The following is a 22,557-nucleotide window of genomic DNA, read 5'->3' as shown; positions in this document are numbered from 1 at the left end:
CCATTGGCAATTATTGATCCAAACAAGTGAAATATAATTGCTGCATAATGAGTAAACACTGTCATCGGAGAAGCAATGGCAGATGATTGACCTGAAAATATGAATGTCGGTATTGTTACCCTTATTTGCATATTGAAATACAGTCAGCAAAATTGCAACATACAATTTGCAAACCAGATGCCTAAATATTTAAAATTACTTGAATTACTTGACATTACTCATGGGTGTTTGACTTGCAGGTTTGAGTGCACCCAAATGCATGAGCTAAATGATTCCATTACATTATGTCTGGTTTTACCCACCAGCACTCAAATGTTTTTCACCTTTTAAATGCAACATGCTACATTTTTATGTACTCAGCGTGCGTTCACAATGTATTTAAATCAACAGATAGCTATCGTTCTAAAAAAATAACAAACTTGCATTTTAAAAAGTATTTGTATTTTTACTCATGCATTTCAATAGACATCCATGAGACATTAGTGTGTAAAAACCCTTTGGATTCATCTAAATGAATGGTTAGATTGCAGAATACCTAGCCTGAGTACAATTCCAGTCAGGACTCTACCTGCAAGTGCCAAGGTCCCAGTCGCGACTCATTCTTCCACCTATAACAACTGCCTTTCGCTTTGGGAGGAACTGCTACTCGGGTACCACCAGGTCTTAACATGAGAGGACCAGTGAGAGAGTTCTGGGCAGGCCAGGGAACCGAATGTTGTGAGTAGAACGGAGAACAAGGAGCGTGGTCAAGGGACAAGTTCATACCAATCAGGAGAGGTAGTACAGATTCAGGAGACAAGACTGTAGTTGAGGTCACAGGTGAAGTCAAACACACCAATATCGCAGTACAAAGCAGGATACAAGAGAGTAGTCAATACACAGGCAAGGGTCAGGACAGGCAGCAACTAGGCAAGGTCAGGGACAGGCAGGTTCAGTAACAGATCAGAAACACTACTAGAAATTGCACCCAGGAACTAAGAAATAGACCTTACGTTGGGCAGTGAGTATTTGACCAAGCCCCTTTAAATATTCGAATTTCGCACAACATCGCAATGACATCATAAACCAGGAAGCGGCAGATCGCTCGCACCATTCTTTCAGAGACGTGATGGAGCGCGCATCGGCACACATATACTTTCCTCACATATACATAGTTATCATATCACCCCTTAAAGAGATACTGACACCAGAAAGTAACCCTTTTTATATCCATCATAACATTATCTTTGAATGTTATTTATAATTTTGCCATAAAAGTATTTGCCTTTTGTTCTTACATTACCTTTCTTACTCCCATGTTCCTGTATGAGGGGGCTGCCATATTTGTGCAGCAGGAGTCCATTACCTTTAGAAACAGTCAGATGGGACAGTCAGATTTATGGATTTCAAGTAACAATTACTTACAAAACTATCAGCAAAAAACGTTCAACGTGACCTATATGTACCTTTTAATGTAGATTAATATTTTGAAATGAAGATTTTTGGGGGCACATTTACTTAGCTCGAGTGAAGGATTAAAATAAAAAATACTTCGAATTTCAAAGTATTTGTTTTGTTACTTCGACCATCGAATTGGCTACTTCGACCTTTGACTACGACTTCGAATCGAACGATTCAAACTAAAAATCTTTCAACTATTCGACCATTCGATAGTCAAAGTACTGTCTCTTTAAAAAAAACTTCGCCACCTAAAACCTACCGAGCATTAATGTTAGCCTATGGGGAAGGTCCCCATAGGCTTTCTAGCCAATTTGGGATCGAAGGAAAATCGTTCGATCGATGGATTAAAATCCTTCGAATCATTCGATTTGAAGGATTGAATCGTTCCATCGAACAATTTTTCCTTCGATCATTCGATCGTAGGAAATGCGGTACTTCGCTATTCGAAGTCGAAGTATTTTACTTTCGACCCATAGTAAATGTGCCCCTAAGTGTCAGTATCACTTTAAGCACCTCTTCTCCAGTGTAAACAACCCCAACTTGGCCTGTCGGTTTTATATAACACGCTGTATCATTAGCATATTTCCTTGGAACAGAGATAGCTACAGCCTGGTGGGTAAGGAGTCCTATTTTAGAACGGTATTGCATTGTATTTAACAAGCTCCCCTGTAATTCCATGAATACCTGCTTGAAATGGAAAATATGGACTACAAATTATACTGTTGGAAAAAAACAAATAATCTTCGTCCTTGTTGCCAATCCTTGTATAAGTTACACCTCTAAGTTAATTGGTTCTGCTTGTCTTGTGTTTTATATTGCATCGTTAAGATAGGGCGTGAGCAGAGTATTGGGCAAAGATAAACTGAGAATGAATTGGTCAACACCCTGGGTTTTTATTTACACTTATACACTTGTGTTTACAAAGCTACTGAATCAGGAACATCAGTAGGAACCATGAGCATCCCTTGCTGTGATAGTATTAAGCCTGGCCTCTTGCTGGGCACCAAAACCATAAGAAAGAATAGACAGTTTATGCAGAAGATATTTGGAGGGACAGATAAAGCATTTTCCTTTGTATGGTGGAAAATACTGTCATTGAAAATATAGGCTTACACTCTGCAAAATGCACTGTTTAGATAAACGATGCATATATTTTGAATGTTAGATTTAATATATTTTAATTTGTGTAAATATTTACAACAGTGACTATCAATACTCCCTTGTGTTGCTGTGGTTTTTGGTTACATTTACAACAATTTGTCTTCCGGGCTCCCCAGTATCCTCTCACAATAAAACTAAACACAGGAAGGTTCTCTAGCAGTTACTATCCCCAATTTTATTGACTTCTATTAAATACTCCACTTCCCCCAGTCAACAAACTATATTCCCTGATTGCTCCCGACTAGTGAATTCATTTGTCAGGCTTGGATTCACGGATTTCCAAGTTTCAAAGCCAGTGAATAAATAAGTGAATTCATTTGTCAGGCTTGGATTCACGGATTTCCAAGTTTCAAAGCCAGTGAATAAATAGCAAAACCGCAATGACATTTTTTTCTCACATCACAATAGCTGCGCGCATAAAAATTGTCAAAAACTATTCAGACACCCATTGACTTTAATGTATTTAGACAAAATAGTCGTGCGTGTAAAAATTGTCAATCAAGTCAAAGTTGTCGCCGACAAAATTATTTTGATGCCCATTGACGTCAATGCATTTCGCAAATTTTTTTTTCACTGACTTTGTGGTGTTTCGCTTTGCCAAAAAATTTGCAAATTTGGCAAAAATGTTTTTTAATTTTTCGGCAAAGCGAAACGCCACAGATTCGCCCATCACTATTTCTGACTGCAAAGTATATAGACAGCTCTATATAAAGCATTGTGCACTTCTGTTCCTGAACTTGGAGAAGAAGGATCTTAGCAATCCTACCCTTAAGATATAAGGGGGCTACTCAAGGAGATGATAAGGTCTCATGCCTACTCCCTAATTTTTTCATTATTTCGATCTGATGTTCAGCACTAGGATGGATCAGCACCTTCTTGGTGGCAGGGCATCTTCACACATGGTGAGGATCTGTCTATCTTGTAACTGCAATTATTATCTCACCTTCTGTTTGAGGTTATTAAAAGCTCTCCTTTGCTCTCCTTTCCCCTCCAACCATGTTTCCTTTATTCTCTGTAGTCTTATTTTCTTCTCTACTTGATATTTTTCCAAAACATTGCCCATATGCTATTGTCTTCCATCCCTACTTTCCCATCTCTTATTTGTGACCCTCCATACTGCACTTATACATCTTCACTTACAACTCACATTTTTAAGTCTGGCCTATTTACTATGAGGAATTAAATCCCTCACCTGAATTGAAAGCATTAGCATATTTTAGAGTTCATCCAGATCAGCAGCTTTCCCAAGATGAGAATGCTTTGCCCAGAGAAACCTATTATTATATGATGATTGGTGTAAAGAAAGATCCTTCATCATAAGAAGTAACATATATTAATACTTGTGTTTCAATACACAGTAACAGGACGGCAGGATTACCTATGAGGCTAACTTAGTTTAACATCAACAATTCCCCTCCTATCTTATAGGGATTGTTTAACCTGAAAAAAAACTCTTAAATGAGACTAGGATAGAAAAATAAATCAAAGGGACACTTTGAGAGGTCACAGTGCAACCTGCTCCCCTGTATTTGCCCCTGCCTTTGTCTAGTACATTTGGTAATCTGTGAATCTTTTGCTCCACTGCACCTGAAAATATCTATTTATTTGTGACTCCATGCATTCCTGGATATGTATTGTGCTCTACAAAGAGCAACTGCCTTTTTCACCACCAGCTTCTATTATTGTTTCTTCCTTGTTTCTCTCCTGCTGCACTCTAGTCTATAGACAGATAAAAAATTAGTTCAGAATCTCTGCTTTTTCCCTGTTCTCATCAATACATTTACCTTCCTCTTTACCTTCCCAACATTCAATTTTTTTACTATTACCTGTTTAAAAACAAAACAAAAACGGTGATACCGTGTTAGCCAGTAGCAAAAATAACAAATAAAAAAACAAACAAATACAAAAAGTATTGTAGAAGTGATACCTACTGTATATTGGCTAACAATAAAAAAAATACATTGCAAGCTTTCAGAGCACCAAGGCCCCTTAGTCAGGCAAAATACTTGGCATTTTGCCTGACGAAGGGGCCTTGGTGCTCCGAAAGCTTGCAATGTATTTTTTTTTTATTGTAAGCCAATTTAGGTATCACTTCTACAAAACTTTTTGTATTTGTTTGTTTTTTTATTTATTATTCAAGTTTAAAAATGAATTTTTAATCAATTTTGCACCTCACTGCAATGCCCTTTACATTCTCGTTTATGGTCTGCTTTTTTGTAAGCTTTATTGTCCTATTTGTGTCTAATAAAAGTCTAAGATATCCTGGATAACTTGAATGTCTTAATACATGTTTTTTCTTGCCAACCTCAACACTAAGGGGCAGATTCACTATGGGTCGAATATCGAGGGTTAATTAACCCTCGATATTCGACTGTGAACTAAAATCGTTCGACTTCGAATATCGAAGTCGAACGATTTTGCTCAAATCCTGCGATCGAAGGATTTTAATCCAACGATCGAAGGAAAATCCTTTGATCAAAAAATCACAGGCAAGCCTATGGGGACCTTCCCCATAGGCTAACATTGAGTTCGGTAGCTTTTAGCTGCCGAACTAGGGGGTCGAAGTTTTTTTTAAAGGGAAAGTACTTCGACTGTCGAATGTTCCAATAGTCGAACGATTTTTACTTCGAATCGTTCGAATCATTCGAATTCGATCGAATTCGAACGAATTTAACCAATTCGATGGTCGAAGTACCCAAAAAATACTTCGAAATTCGAATTTTTTTTCATTCGAATCCTTCACTCGAAGTTAGTGAATCTGCCCCTAACATTACTATCAAACCATAAAGGCTTTGCTTTGTGACATCTGTCTAACCAAGGGAATATACTAGTGTATATTAATTAAGCAGCATTTTAAAGACATTCTATTTTCGTTTTGTGATTAATCCCATGAAAAGTCTTCTAGTTAATATATTACAGAGATGCCCTTATATTGCCAAAGTTTTCTCTAAAATGTATAAGTTAATGTAATAAATGGTCTTATATTTGCTACTTGTCAAGTAACCCATAGCACTCAATCAGAAGTTAGCATTCATTGGTCAGCTGCTTCGGAACAAACATCGGATTGGTTGCAACGAGTAACTAGATATTGGCAAATGTATTTATAACACTAGCCCATTAGTGTCAATGTTACTCCCTTAAACGGCAACGTTTCAGACCACTCTCGGTCTTTTCTCAAGCCTTGAGAAAAGACTGAGAGTGGTCTGAAACTTGCCGGGTGTTTGGGGTCAGAGCCTATGTCCCAATAAAGGCATTTTAAGATAATAAATTGCTGACTGGTGCCGTCAATTACTATATGTGGTCTGATTGAACGGATTGAAGTTGGAAACCGTTGGATGTGCATCGGATTAAAGCAATTTGGAGGTGAGGGTGCTGACTGTGAAATTTGTGAAACTGAGTGTAAGATTTCCAAAATGTAAAAATATATATATTTTTAAAAGCTTCTTCTATCTGGCCATTAGGAATATTTTTCTCCAGGGCGGAGTAAGAAAGTGTGAGAATATATCTTACTCTGTCTCTGTAGTAATTGCTGGTTTGTATTATAATCCAAAAATTGGTTTATTGGATTTTCAAATTAATCCCTAACGACAAAGTCACTTGATAAATAGCTACACCTTCATAAACATCCTAGTAATATTATATCCCAAGTTCGGTTTGGCATAAGATTCACCTTCTTCAACATTTTCTCTCTAGATAACAATAGAGAGTGGGCAAGAAGGAAGGATCCTTGGATTCTCTAATATAACATAGCAATGAGATTTTAATTAAAACTTTTGGTTACATTTAAATTTAAAATAACCATGCCTAACGCTGAATCTGACAGGTTCCATTATATGGGGTCTCAGCATACTCTGAGCACAGCTAATGCTTTTTACAAGGCTCGTTTTTATACTAATCACTGGCTATGTGCTTTTAAGTTGGTGACTGATAAGCATTATTGTATCTCTTTGGCAACAGGACTTCTAAGTGGAGGGTCAAACAGCCCAGCTGTTTTGGACTCACCATTTTTTGGGGCCCTTAAAACCCATATCTAGTACTGTTTAGCATGCCAAAATGGGTCCCAATTGTTACATCCATTAGAGAAGATGATGGACAGGTTGGTAAGAGAACGATTAATAAGTTCTTCTTCTTGAGAAGGTGACCGCAAACATACTTCCAATGCCCTTTTTCCTGCATTGCCAGGGATCCCCCTTTTCTAACTTCAGCCCTGAGGGTTTGTTACCTTGAGGAACATAATATCACAGACCAGAAAAGCCTTTATTTGTTTGATTCTAACTTTGAACAACACTCATGCCTATATCGTGCCTATATTATGCTTCACCCATAGTCATGTACATTACCAGGAGACCTTAAATATGGGGCCCTGACTTGCATGCATAGTATTACTTTGAAGCAGGTTGGCTTGCCAATATTATGCCAATTATGCCATCCCAGGGTAGGAGTAGATGTAGAGGCACATATATTTGGGCACAAAAAATAGTCTATTTATGACAAGCTATAATTATTGAAAATGAGACAACAATGAGTTAATGCTGGGTAAAATGTTCCCATACTATATAATAGAGACACCTATCAGCTTCATTATAGGCTTGGATAGTGGGAGGTCTTTATATGATTAAGTTGGTATTATAGAGTATTATTGATCCAATAGTTACCTTATTTGAACTCTTAAGCACAAGGGCTCAGGGGCAAAGCGTGCTAAATTAAGGGGTGTGGTGGCAAAGAGGAAACATCTTAAATTTTACTGACAAACAAACTTTAGATATGGCACCCTCCCATGAGGGTCAAAGCAAAGACTATTAGCAAATATTTCTGCCATCCATGCAGAATATTTCCTGGTAAACTCAGGTGAAGCAACCCCTTGTGCCAGTTAGAACTGAGCTTCAAGCCTGGGTAACCTGCTTCAGAAAAGGAAATAATGAAATGGATGCTGGAGGTGCTAAGCAAACAAGTTACAGTGCGCAGAACTTTACTCTTAGGAGTGTGCCCCCCTCAAAAAAATGAACCACAGAGAGTCTTAATCTATACTTAATACTGTAAAAGCTATAACCGAACTTTAAAGTGCTGGCTGAGCCTCACACATAAATGGAAACTCTGGTGTGCAGATTCTATTGAGGAGTCCAATTCCTTCTTCCTATCCATGTATTTTCCTCTCTAAATCAAACATTTAATCCCAGTGTGAATGTATCCTAGGGAGATTACTGAAGGTAGCAGTAGTCATATAAGAAAGGTCCTGTCCAAAAATAACTATTAGAATATTTTTTCCCTAAATGTAGCATAAGTGCAAACATGGGTAGACTGGGCATGGCAATTTGTATTTATTTTTGAGCTTTGCGCATAGCGCTAAGACTGAACTTTGCCTCTAATTTCTATCACTAGGGTTAGTGTGAAAGTATCTAGTGTGTCATGTTTTGGAGTATCGGTAAGAACTAGCAGGGATTTCTATAAGCAAACCGCCAACATGAAAATGCCCTTGAAGTGTTTATGCAATACTTAACAGGCCATTTACTATTGGTAGACACGAGCACTAATGTAACAAGGTGTTGTGTTCCCTCGTGCCTGTGCGTCCAAGGACATTATAGGCCTGTACTTAATGCATGGATTAAGCAGGTAGTGAAGACTTGCAGTGCTCTGTATTCAAAGATAATGTTCTGTTGAGTGTTGAGGTCAGTGCAAACAAAATATTGTGTGCAATTATTGAGAAAACACATCATTTACATTTTCTGATCACCCACCTCTCTGCTTACAAAGATTGTTAAAAATGCACATGAAAAATATTTTTTCAGCACTCAGCCAATAAGAAATAAATGGACACACTAGCAAGGGGCTGCCTTTTATATGGCAATAACAAATTGTATCTTCAATCAAGCGATTCCCTATCAGGCACAAATCTTTGGCATCACCAGTATTGGTGACAAAGTTAAGCATCTGATAACAGTGGGCACAAGTAAACTTGCTTGATTGAAAAACAAAGTGCATTATATGGTGCCAGTTATACTGCATTTCACCAATCATTCCAAGTGAGCCCTTTAGTCTACAATTGTGAAAACTGAGCACTGTTTCAAGCAGTCCTAATACTTTTATTTGTATTTAAGGCAGTTCATGAATATGTGTTTTCTGAGACTAATGTCGCAAAATTGCAATATAGTCGATGACAATAGTCCCCCAAATTGTCATGGTCTGGGTGGAGAAAAAGTCACATGTGACATTAGCTTATTGCATCACTGAACACAACCGACAGCTGATAAATTAAAGAACACTGAAAATCAAAAAACGTGTCCATTAATAAGTGACTATCTCTGTAGACGACTTATATCCCCCCAGCTGACCTGAGGCAAGACTCAAGGTGAAAACTTTTCATCAGACACCTCCTGGCACTTTAAAGGGATCCTGTCATCGGAAAACATGCTTTTTTCAACACGCATCAGTTAATAGTGCTACTCCAGCAGAATTCTGCACTGAAATCCATTTCTCAAAAGAGCAAACAGATTTTTTTTATATTCAATTTTGAAATCTGACATGGGGCTAGACATTTTGTCAATTTCCCAGCTGCCCCTTGTCATGTGACTTGTGCCTGCACTTTAGGAGAGAAATGCTTTCTGGCAGGCTGCTGTTTTTCCTTCTCAATGTAACTGAATGTGTCTCAGTGGGACATGGGTTTTTACTATTGAGTGTTGTTCTTAGATCTACCAGGCAGCTGTTATCTTGTGTTAGGGAGCGGTTATCTGGTTACCTTCCCATTGTTCTTTTGTTTGGCTGCTGGGGGGGGGGAGGGAGGGGGTGATATCACTCCAACTTGCAGTACAGCAGTAAAGAGTGATTGAAGTTTATCAGAGCACAATTCACATGACTTGGGGCAGCTGGGAAATTGACAAAATGTCTAGCCCCATGTCAGATTTCAAAATTGAATATAAAAAAATCTGTTTGCTCTTGAAATGGATTACAGTGCAGAATTCTGCTGGAGCAGCACTATTAACTGATTCATATTGGAAAAAAAAGTTTTCCCATGACAGTATCCCTTTAAGAACATAATTTACATGTTTTTAAGAAAATGCTGATAGTTCTCTACAGTAACAGCCCTGCTCCCTTCTTGTCCCAGTTAGAGCAGAAGTTTATTTGGGGGGGGGTGAGGGGAGGTGCCATTGGGACCCTCTTGACCCTCTCATTTAGTTGATGTTGAGGAAGCTGAAGGCCATCTTGGACATAGTGCAAAGGGTTATCAAGCTGAAGAAGAGTTCTTGCAGAATTTTCCCAAGTGCCATAACAGCATTTCCATTACTATCTCCTCCCACACCATATAATACTACAGGTATGAATGAACATGCCTACATCGTCAAGAAAACAACTAAAAGACATGCATCTGCTAATCTCTGTAAACCTGGCAAATGTTCATTCTGCAACTAATCTGTTTTTGATTTCTGTGGGAGTAGCAGAATTATAAAAGATCAAAAGCCGATTTAATAACACAGATTGGACAACTCCCTGCCTTTGGTACATATATATATATTGTATATACAGATCATACAGCTCCACAAGGCAGAACCCCAAAAGCAAGATGAGGACTCCCTACGGTCTCCTCCTAACTGCCATCATTACTACTGTCTTCTTGCACAGCCCTGGATTTGTCACAGGAATACCAGTGGGTAAGTACTGCATTTGTTGCTAAGTCTTCATCAGCATGAGGCAGAATCCTTCTTATATGGGACGTTAAGTTTATTATGTTGCATTTAAAATAAGTTCACTCATGTAAATATTTTTGCGGTACTTAGGTATCCGTCAGAAAGCAAAGTGGTTGGGATACTATATTTTATATTGTAATCGTTTTATGGCTAATCATTTTATTTTAGCACTCATGCCTCGTTCTCACAAATTTTTTGATGCTAGGGTCACTGTTGTTAGTAGCAACATAACAGACTGGAGAGCTGCACAGAAAAAAAAAACAGTTAAATAAAAAAAAAGCATAAAATTAAAAAAACTGTTTTTCAAAAAAAATTGGCTTCCCTTCAATGCTCAACGTTTACTTTAGGCGTAAATGTAATTGCTATTGAAGGCAGTATTTCTTTATCCTTTTCTGTATTGTTCTGGCTCTAGAAACAATGTAGCACTAGAGTCAACTCACTTCAAGACAACATAGCTCTGTAAATCAGCTGGTATCTTCTACACTGTCTCTAGAATCAGGACCAGGAGTGCTGAGAATAGCAAGAGACCAGGGTCCATTTCTGCAATGACTTTAACAGCATATCTGAGGTTAATGTGCTCATAATCCACTTCTGCAGTGATCTTAATGCCATACCTGGGGTTAATATGTGTATTGTCTTTTTTCTATAGCGATGATACTAGTGTAGCTAGTGTACTAGTGTATCTAGGTAATTATGCAAAAGAGGAGTGGTCTTAAAGTTTCTGTAGTATGCTATATCTACAGATAACTTTAATACAACCATTGAAAACTGCTAATGAATGTGCACTGGAAACTTGCTTAGAATGATGTTTTCTTTCATTGACCCAAATTTTAATTTTGGGGTTAGATCTCCTTTAATAAACATGATGAGGCCTGGAGAGTGAATTAAATAATAAAGACGTTCCTCTCCTAAATTGTGTTTATATAATGATGATTAGATGAAATTACTGAAGACGTCATTCAAATGGAAACCATTCAGTCCGGATATGTGTTTCTTTAGATTGTTCCCTTTGATTTTGTATCCCCTGTTTCAATATGTGTTTTACTGTTAAATACTTATTGTATTCCCTTTGATATACTTACTAATTTCAGTAATATTCCCTCTCACTTATTTCTACTAACATGCACCTGGTCTTGGAGCTTCTCCTTTGTTATTTAAAAAATCTTTGTTGCCCTCCTTTGGACAGTTACTGTTTTACTAATACCTGTATCTTTCCATAGATTGGGCCTCCAGGACACAATACAATAATCAAGGTGAGTTCTCAACAGTGAAATATAACGTGGCAGTATCTGTGCCTTCCCTTTCTACTTCTTTCTATACAGCCTAGTATTTAATTTGCCTACCCCACTGCTATATAGCACAGCTTCCTTTCTTTTAAGTCATCTGAAATAAGAATTCCTCGATAGTGATGGGCGAATCTATTCGGCAGGCGCAAATTCGCGGTGAATACCTGTGATTCGCTGCCGGCAAATAAACTTGCAAAACTGCAGCGAAAATTCGCTGGCCTCCATAATTCACAGGCGTCCAAAAAAATGGACGCCGGCTTTTTTGGATGCTGCGAATGTTCGCCGGCATCCAAAATGGACAGTAGCATCCAAAAATGGACGGTGTCGTCAAAAACGAGCCGCTGGGGCATTTCGCAAATTTTTCACCGTTTCACAGGAAATTCGCTAATTTTTGGTCAAAACGGGACAAATTCGTCCATCACTATTTCTTGATCCTTCTCTTGCTGTTAGTGTCATTAAAATTCATTCATTCCATATTCAGCTTTGGGATTCTGTTCCCAAGGGAGAAAAGCATAAAAAAAAAATAATTCGATGTATATTCAGTGTATACCAGCTCAGGGATGTCCAAACTGCAAATCAGTGAGCTCCAGTTAATGTGCCCCCAGTTCCTTAGCATCTTTTATCTTATTGTGTTTCTGAGTGTAAACTTTCTAAGACAAAATATATCCCCCTTTTTGACATGAGCTCATACCTTTGAATTTATGGAGAAAAGGTGCATAAACACTATTGAAACTGCCACCACAATTGAAACTGCCAGCACTACCTGCACGTGTGCAGATTATTGTACAGAATGCATGTATTTGACCAGGGGCCAATCAGTTAGATAGCATGTGTGCCAGGCCCATGTATAGCACCTTATTTGCCATTTTTTACAGAAAAATGTAATACCCACTTGCAAAGATATGTCCGTATGTCTATTTTCAGACCAGTTGGTGGCTAGGAGCATGCTTAATTCTATTCTGTCAGTAACATCGGGTTCTTAGCACAATATCACCCTTTTACAGGAGAATGTCCTCCTTCTCCAGCGAAGGTTAATTGTTGGAACACTATCAGATACCGGTGCAACAGTGACAGTGACTGTAACAGGGACCAGAAATGTTGCTACAGAGGTTGCGAGAAGCTCTGTGTTTCTGCTACATTAGGAGGAATGGGTAAGTGTTGGCTGCAAGAGCTTTAATAAAAACAATACACAGATTTATTGTGCAATAAGGGTTTACTGATACCTGGCCGAGTAGAAAAACTGGGACAGCAAGCTTGCAGTTACTGACACTAATGAATCAGATACTGACATGGATTACCTGAAATGAGTTAAATTTATAAAAGCGAGTCTGCGTTTGTAGGCAGTATAATGAGGATAGGGACAGAAATCAGCCTGACCAATAGCAGAGTAGCAGTCACTGACCAATAGTAGAATCCTCTTCTCTTTTCTTTTTTTTGTAACTTAAAATTTTTATTAAGAATAAAATTATCCAGAAAAGAAAAGAGAAATAAAGCAGTCCAAGCTTGCAATATCGCATGTACACATTACAAAAGTGGGTGCCAAATAGCACATGAGCATTAAACATTGCCTCAAGTCTGTATTACAAGCTAAGATCGTTCTGGACATTCTCATACAAGCTAAAACAGTAACATAGAAAACAGAAAACAAAAGAAAAAGAAAAAATAAAAACAAAAAATAAAGTTCTACCTTACAAGAAATATTCTCCATAGCTATTAATAAAAAATTGGACTGCCCATTGCTTAGTAACTCAGATCCTCTTCTCTTTTCTAATCCAGAAGCCTTGTGTCGGCTCCGGAGCAAACACACTCGGAGGATTTCAGCAAAGAAATGCACTTTGAACTGAAATCCGCTGAGTGTGTTCGCTCTGGAGCAAACACAAGTAGTGACGGGGGAATCTGTCTTATTTCACTTTGTCGAACAATTGGCGAAACTCCGAACAAATTTGTGAAACTGCAAAAAATTTGCAAAATACATTGAAGTCAATGGGCCTCAATACAATGTTTACGCACGTGGCAATTGTTACACATGCAACTTTTTTGTCGAAATGCATTACGCTCAATGGCCGTCAAAATGATTTTAACGCATGCAACTTTTTTTTCGCAGCAAATTTTTGCAGCAGTTTAATGAAAAAATTTGCAGGTGGCGATATCTGGAAATTTGCTGCGAATCCATGCCTGGTGAATACATTTGTTTCAGCAGGCTGATTTCTGTATCCCTTTGGCCCTAGACTAAGTGGAGATAGGTACAAAATGCAGCGATATACATTGCTTATCTAAAGATTGTTTATCAGCACATAATTTCACCCTTAGCAAGCCAGATTGTAGTTTTGCAGCCTAATAAATAGCCTCTCCCAATTGCGCCACCAATAATCTGATGCCTGCCTTCCAAAGACGTGGTACTATCTTTAATATCCACAATAACTACTGTTATTTCAGTGTCAAGGCTGGATACTTGCAGTGTAATTTAAGGGCATATCAATGTAGGGATGGGGGCAGGACAACAACTAAAGGGTTGTAGACCTCAGGGTGTCAGTGCTCTAACATGAGCCCAAATCATGTATCTGTTAAAATCACTTCCTACAAACTTCTCTTAGACCATGCCTAACACTGTGCCAACTCAATGTCTGACCTCAATATATACCATTTGGAGGGATAGATTCCATTGAACTAGCAGATAAATCATATTGCTATCTTGGGTGCAGGGCCGGAACTAGGGGTAGGCAGAGTAGGCACGTGCCTAGGGCGCAAAGCTGAGGGGGCGCCAGGCACGTACCTGCTCTGTCGCCTACCCCGTGTCTCCGGTCCTGTGTCTCCCTGACTGGCGTCGGTAATTTATGTTTTAAATGCGCTTGCGCACATGCGCGTAGTTTTGCACATGCGCGCCGGTGCGTAGTTTCGCGCATGTGCACCGGCGCACACTAAGCCGGCGCCGTGCCCGACCAGGTTGCCTAGGGCGCCTGCCCGGGTTGGCCCGGCTCTGCTTGGGTGGAATATTATAGGGTTAGTTATACACAGGTGACCTGTGGGTAATAGGTTAACAGGAGACGTATCAACAGATATGACACTCTGGGGTAGATTCACTAGGACGAAGTGGCTAACACCAGTGACAATTCGCCAGCGTTGCCATCTTCAGGGACATCGCCAAATCACTAACAGGTGCAGGCGCCAATTCGGTAGCGAAAGAGACCATCGCTAGTGTTCATTCCCACTCTATCGCCATGCTACTTTTCGCTCTGGCGAAATTCAGTGAAGTGTGGATTTTACTGAACGTTACCTCTTTCGCCAGAGTTGACTTTGCCATCTCAGACCAGGCAAAGTGCTAAAAAGATTGCATTAAAGTGGCGACTTTTCCTTTTTTGAAGCTAAATTGCCTGCAAAATTCCTGACCTGAACTTTTTTGGGTAACCGGTTTTCTCCAGACATTTCATAACATATGGAACATTCATTTTACAGTGGGCTCATGTGTAGGGCATTATATTAATTCTCTTGTCTTTATTAAGGTTCCCTGGACATTTGTAATAAAAAGTGGTAACTTCAAGCATTTGCACCAACATTTATAATAAAGACGTCCATACAACTTTAAATTACCCGCCGTATGCAGATTGGCCTAAGCGCAAGATCACTAGCAAATTTTCGCTAGGCAGAAACGAAAGCAAGCGCATTTTCATTGTGAAATGCTCCCACTGTCAAAATAACGCTAGTGAAAAGTCATCAGCGTTCAGTGTCCAGGATGAAACTCTAAATATTAGTGAATTGGTGTAGTCATAACGCATTTGCGCCTGGCAAACTGGTGTGAGCTGTGCGAAGCTGGCGCTGGTGAAAATTTGCCCGTTAATGAATCTACCCCCAAGATGTCACTTATAATGACCCTGAATACCTTGTAGCAATTGCCAGCTACTGTGTCAATTATGAAAATCCAATAACTTGCCTACTTAATTGGTGGCTCCGTAACCAGCATGGTTGTATGTATATTCCTAGATTCTCTATTGGTACTTATACTGTTGCTAATAAGGCAGGTTATAATCTCCAGTATAGCCTCGAGAACTTGAAGCTTCTTGAAACTTCTTATTTTTGCTAATGTGCTCCCTAAGCATTCCATAGAGAGCAGTTAATATCTACAGTATCAGAACAGAGCATATAATAACATGGATTGTGTAGATTTCATAGCAAATGCACAACTCAAGGTTCCCAAAGTAGGGAACCTTTCTGCAGATATCATTATGGTGTCTATGATAGTTTGGAGGTGGAGCCAAGCATATTCTTTTGAGTAACTTAAACTAGGCCCCACAGCAAAATATTATTGGGTCCTTCCTACCCTTTTGGGCCATGATCAGTTCAGTGAGTTGACATAGTTAAATAAACAAATAGAATAAATGGAAAGTCAGGACCCCATAACATGCCTTCGCCCATTGCCACTGGATACTCGCAGTGATATTTTATGTTGTCTGTGTAAAATTAACCAAATAAAGCCCCACTAGTAAAGAAACCCTGCATGTGTATATATATATATATTTGATGTAATACAATTGAAAATTACTTTTTTGATAATTTTTATTTCTGCTGCTTCTTCTTCTTTAGGATTTCCACCATTGCCTCCTGCCAAGCCAACATACTACATGGAGCCCATACCCGTTGAGCCATTCATACCAATCATGACCAAGAATCCCATAAAAAATCGCATTGATCTTCCACCAATATGGGTCCCCTATCCCTTACCTCCTGCAGACAGATAAGATACCTTCTAGTTGGTGATTAAACTAAAAACTGGACTCATTCAGAGTTAAAGGCTGCCGCACATCATTAGAGGGGGATGGTGTAAATGCCCAAATAACCCTGTGGCGAGTATGAGTGGGGAAACATTTACTCTGTTGAATAATTCCATTGGTAACAAATAAAAAGTGTTGTATCTATAGTGTACTATAGTGTATTCTTCAGCTGCTACGGTACAGAGATAGGCAAAGAAAACCGCACCACTCCGGAACACCAACCTCAGTCAATCAGTAGAATCCAGGAGCCCAAATTTTTAAATAGTACAAGAAGTCTTTATTTTACATTTTGTATAAAAGATAAAAGCCTAACGCGTTTCATGGGACAGAAGGCTGAGAGCCTATGATTAAGTGTCCTTGGGGGACATGAAACACGTCAGGCGTTTATCTGTTATACTTAATGTAAAATAAAGACTTTTTGTACTATTTAAAAATTTACGCTCCTGGATTCTACTGATTGACTGAGTTTGGTGTCCCGGAGTGGTGCCTACCCACTATTCCAGTTTTATGTGTCTTGCTCCCCTTTGCTGAAGGTCTGGGAAATGAGCACCCAGACCCACCGTGGAAAGCAGTAAGCTTGTCCTTTTATTTATAAAATCCATGCTTCCTATGATCCTTAATATAAGGTACAGAGATAGCCAACATTTGTCACACCAGAACATGGCAAGGTGACATGGCAGTTATAGTCAGGCATACTTTGAGGATTCTTGTCTCCTGAGGCAGCAGATATAATGCTGATGCCCCTACCTACCTCTCTTGCTCTCAGAAGGGATGGGGATGGAACAGAATTCTTAAATGAACAAAAACAGAAATTGTACTCTTAAATTTAAGTAAGGTGGCTTTTTTCTACCTAAAATAAAATGCCCTCTGAGCCAAGGAGAGAACCTGGAAGAGGTTTCCCTGTTTGTGTTTTACCTAAAGCTAGAGGGCCACAGGCTGTGAATCCCATTTATTTAAACTGACTTCCCATAATAATAATTAGACAATATATATATATTTTATACTTATTAGAATAATAGTGTATTACTCTGTATGTTTTATTTGACTTGGAACAAATACTACTTACTACGCTTCAACTATAAGTGCTGAAAAGCATACGCTGGTGGAACATGGAGGCTAACTATCAGTCATTGTAATACAGCCTAAATTCATTAGCTGGTCAGGGTAAGAATTTAGTATTTTCTTAAGGGAAGGAGAATAATTTGCAGTGGTGCGTGCATTATCATTGACTTTACTATTCTTGGTGGAGTACTGCAAGAGTCTGTCTAAAGCTGGCCATAGATAAAAAGACTTTCCCATCTCCCGACCCGCCACTAACCATTCAGATCAAAGTCTTACCAGTCAGATTAGTTAAAGAACAGATCAGCAATGTTCTGCCCCTGACAGCAATCGTACGATATCTATGTCCAACCAAAGCTAGTGACAGTCTCCCACTGAAAATCGTACGATCGGCAATATACGCAGAGATATTATCGGCAGCCGGCAGAGATTTTCTAACCTGTCCGATCGACCAAACGACCGATCTCCGCCGGACGAAAAATGTCGGGACTCTCCACACACGTTCCGAAAATCGTACGAATCCTCGATTCATACGATCAGATCTTTGCATCTATGGCCAGCTTTAGTGAAGGGCATGTCAATGCATATTGGGGGAGGGGTTTTGACATTTAGGGCCTCAGCAGCCTGCGTTTGGTCACATTTCCCATCAATCATGGGACAGTCTTGCCCAGTTTTTATATTTCTGTAAACCAGGCAGAAAGTTTTGAACTGGACAATCCTAGCCAAATCACTTCAGGGGGACATATATGCACAGATAAGATCATACAAAACAAAATTAACTGTACACTAGTGAAACATCAATCCTACTGGTAGGTTTTATTGCAGTTTTCACTACGTGTGTGCATGTACATATCTACCTGCCAAAACATATTACCAAGGATCAATTTGTAGATGCCTGGAGAGAGGACTCCAAATGTATTTAATAAGCATTCCGTTGTTAGTATGCCGTATTCATAGTTCAATCAGGATGAAAAAAGACAAAGTCCATCAAGTTTAACCCCCCTAAATGAAAACCCAGCATCCATACACACCCCTCCATACTTTCACATAAATTCTATATACCCATATCTATACTAACTATAGAGCTTAGTATCACAATAGCCTTTGATATTATGTCTGTCCAAAAAATCATCCAAGCCATTCTTATAGTCATTAACTGAATCAGCCATCACAACATCACCCGGCAGTGCATTCCACAACCTCACTGTCCTGACTGTGAAGAACCCTCTACGTTGCTTCAAATGAAATTTCTTTTCTTCTAGTCTAAAGGGGTGTCCTCTGGTACGGTGATCCTCTTTATGGGTAAAAAGGTCCCCTGCTATTTGTCTATAATGTCCTCTAATGTACTTGTAAAGTGTAATCATGTCCCCTCGCAAGCACCTTTTTTCCAGAGAAAACAACCCCAACCTTGACAGTCTATCCTCATAATTTAAGTCTTCCTTCCCTCTAACCAATTTAATTGCACTTAGTCTCTGCACTCTCTCCAGCTCATTTATATTCCTCTTAAGGACTGGAGTCCAAAACTGCACTGCATACTCCAGATGAGGCCTTACCAGGGACCTATAAAGAGGCATAATTATGTTTTCATCCCTTGAGTTAATGCCCTTTTTTATGCAAGACAGAACTTTATTTGCTTTAGTAGCCACAGAATGACTTTGCCCAGAATTAGACAACGTGTTATCTACTAAGACCCCTAGATCCTTCTCATTTAAGGAAACTCCCAACACACTGCCATTTAGTGGATAACTTGCATGTATTAAATTTTTGCCAAAGTGCTAAACCTTGCAGTTATTCAATTGGAGTGACATTTAATTTCCATTTTTAGTGTTTAGTGAGTTTATCATTTATTGCCACCTTTAACATGAAGTATTATGTAAGTTAGGCTTGATGCCTTTCCAAGCTGTGCAACAAAATGTAAAAAATAAAAGGCACCGCCAATAATAAAAAAATAAATGACACTGTGACAGCACAGGAATGAGGCAAGCCTCACATGTGGTAACTCCTGCTTAAAAAAATGATGACTGCATTGATATGTGCCTATGAATAAGTACCAGTGGGTATGAAAAGCGTAAGGCGGGACATCAATTGGTCTGTATGTCTATTCTTTTAAATCTATGTTGAATAAAGATTGATTTTTTAACTTAAAATAGAATGTTTTGGAATATATCTTTTTTGTATTTGATATATGTGCCCTTTTGAACTGGGGGTTATATTCCAATAACATTGGCCCTTTGGAAAGGCCTTATAGATTGCAGAATTGAAATGCTATTGTAACTTTTGCATTGATATGACATAATTGCAAAATCTCTTAAAATATTGGCAATTTGTGCCTAGTGGGGCAGTAGCCATAACCAGTGCAAATGAACTCACTAAAAGGAACAGTAGCACCAAAAAAGAAAGTGTTTTAAAGGAAAACTATACCCCCAAAATGAACACTTAAGCAACAGATAGTTCATATCATATTAAGTGGCATATTAAAGAATCTTACCAAACTGGAATATATATTTAAGTAAATATTGCCCTTTTACATCTCTTGCCTTGAGCCACCATTTTGTGATGGTCTGTGTGCTGTCTCAGAGATCACCTGACCAGAAATACTACAACTCTAACTGTAACAGGAAGAAGTGAGGAAGCAAAAGACACAACTCTGTCTGTTAATTGGCTCATGTGACCTAACAGGTATGGTTTGTTGGTATGTTTGTGTGCACAGTGAATCCTAGGATCCCAGGGGGCGGCTCTTATTTTTTAAAATGGCAATTTTCTATTTATGATTACCCAATGGCACCTACTACTAGAAAAGTATATTATTATGAAAATGGTTTATTTACATGAAGCAGGATTTTACATATGAGCTGTTTTATGCATTATCTTTTTATAGAGACCTACATTGTTTGAGGGGTATAGTTTTCCTTTAAAGGAATGACAATAATGTACTGTTGCCCTGCACTGGTAAAACTGGTGTGTTTGCTTCAGAAAAACTACTATAGTTTATATAAACAAGCTGCTGTGTCGCCAATGGGGCCAAATTTACATAGAGGGCACCCTAGGCTCGATGAGATGGTTCGTCGCCCCCATCCCCTTCCTTTTCGTGCCCCTTTTAAAAAGCTATCAGGCAAGTTAAAATTGAGATGGAAAAGGATATTGCAGCAATTATTTTTTAAATATGAAAATAGTAAAACAATGAAGCAGGATGGAGTGGGAGGTCAGTTAATTGATAAGAACAGAGAAAAAGCAAAGATTCCGAACTGTTATTTTTCATCTGTCTACCCAAATGAGGAATGTGAACATATGATGCATGGTTCACACAAAAGGAAATTCAAAAGAGGCTACATGGAACATGGAAAGACAAACAAAGGTCTGGGACTGAATGGTATTCATCCCAGGGTACAAAACAAGCTTAGATATGTGATTGCCGAACCTCTTTACTTAATTTTGTGACATAGGGATCCCGTTCTCAGCCTCAAAACTATAGACCTATTAGTCTGACATCAGTGGTATGAAAGCTTTTCAAAGGGGTATTAAGGGATAAGATACTTTACTTAATTGCAAATAATACTATGAGCTTGTGCCAGCATGGTTTTATGTGTAATAGATCTTGCCAGACTAATTTAATTATTTTTATGAGAATGTGAGCAAGGTCCTTCACTCTGGAATGGCAGTTGATGTGATTTACTAGACTTTGCTAAAGCATTTGATACAGTGCCACACAAAAGGTTACTGGTTAAATTAAGGAATGTTGGCCTGGAACATAGTATTTGTATTTGGATAGAGAACTGGCTAAAAGATAGGTTACAAAGAGTGTTGTTAAATGGAGCATTTTCTAATTGGACCAGTGTAGTTAGTGGAGTACAGGGCTCTGTACTAGGTCCCTTGCTTTTCAACTTGTTTATTAATGACCTGGAGGTGGGCATTGAAAGTACTGTTTCTATTTTTGCAGATGATACTAAATTGTGCAGAACTATAGGTTCCATGCAGGATGCTGCCACTTTGCAGAGTGATTTGTCTAAGTTGGGAAACTGGGCAGAAAACTGGAAAATGAGGTTCAATGTTATATCTAGTATAGGTAAATCTAAAAACAACTGGACTTGCTGAGTAATCAATGAAGACAGAAGCAGCTTCTTCAGTTCAACTGACTGGTGTGGGAAGTTCTCGGCATATAAACTCTTCCACTAATCCAATCACAATGGCACTTTGTAACTCTTCAAAGGTTCAATGTTGATAAATGCAGGTTATGCACTTTGGCAAAAATAATATAAATGCAAGTTATACACTAAATGGCAGTGTGTTGGGAGTTTCCTTTACGAGAAGGATCTAGGGCCACTAAAGCAAATAAAGTTCTATCTTGCATTAACTTAAGGGATGAAAATATAAATTTGCCACTTTATAGGTCCCTGGTGAGTAGGGATGTAGCGAACTGTTCTGCTGCGAACTAGTTCGCGCGAACTTCGACCGCTCGCGTCCGCCGAATGTTCGCGAACGTTTGGGAACGTTCGCATTTTGAGTTCGCATTCGATTCGAAAAAATCGAACGATTTCCATTCGTTCGAACGATTGTAAGCATTCGATCGAATGAAAAGCATTCGATCGAATGAAAAGCATTCGATCGAATGAAAAGCATTCGATCGAATGAAAAGCATTCGATCGAATGAAAAGCATTCGATCGAATGAAAAGCATTCGATCGAATGAAAAGCATTCGATCGAATGAAAAGCATTCGATCGAATGGCTTCGATCGTTCGAATGAAAATCCTTCGATCGAATGATTAAAATCCTTCGATCGTTCGAATCGAACGATTTAAGCGGGTGTTCGAAGTTCGCGAACTGTCCGCGAACGTTCGCATTTTTTGCCGGTGTTCGCGAACGGCGTTCGCGAACACCAAATCGGCAGTTCGCTACATCCCTACTGGTGAGGCCTCATCTGGAGTATGTGGTGCATTTTGGGTTCCAGTCCTTAAAGGAATCCTGTCATCGGAAAACATGTTTTTTTCCAAAAAGCATCAGTTAATAGTGCTACTCCAGCAGAATTCTGCACTGAAATCCATTTCTCAAAAGAGCAAACAGATTTTTTTATATTCAATTTGGAAATCTGACATGGGGCTAGACATTTTGTCAATTTCCCAGCTGCCCCCAGTCATGTGACTTGTGCTCGGATAAACTTCAATCACTCT

The sequence above is a fragment of the Xenopus laevis genome, chromosome 8L, assembly GCF_017654675.1.
Source record: "Xenopus laevis strain J_2021 chromosome 8L, Xenopus_laevis_v10.1, whole genome shotgun sequence".
Lineage (NCBI taxonomy): Eukaryota > Metazoa > Chordata > Amphibia > Anura > Pipidae > Xenopus > Xenopus laevis.
The sequence above is the reverse complement of the archived record's forward strand: the minus strand, read 5'-3'. Positions refer to the sequence as shown.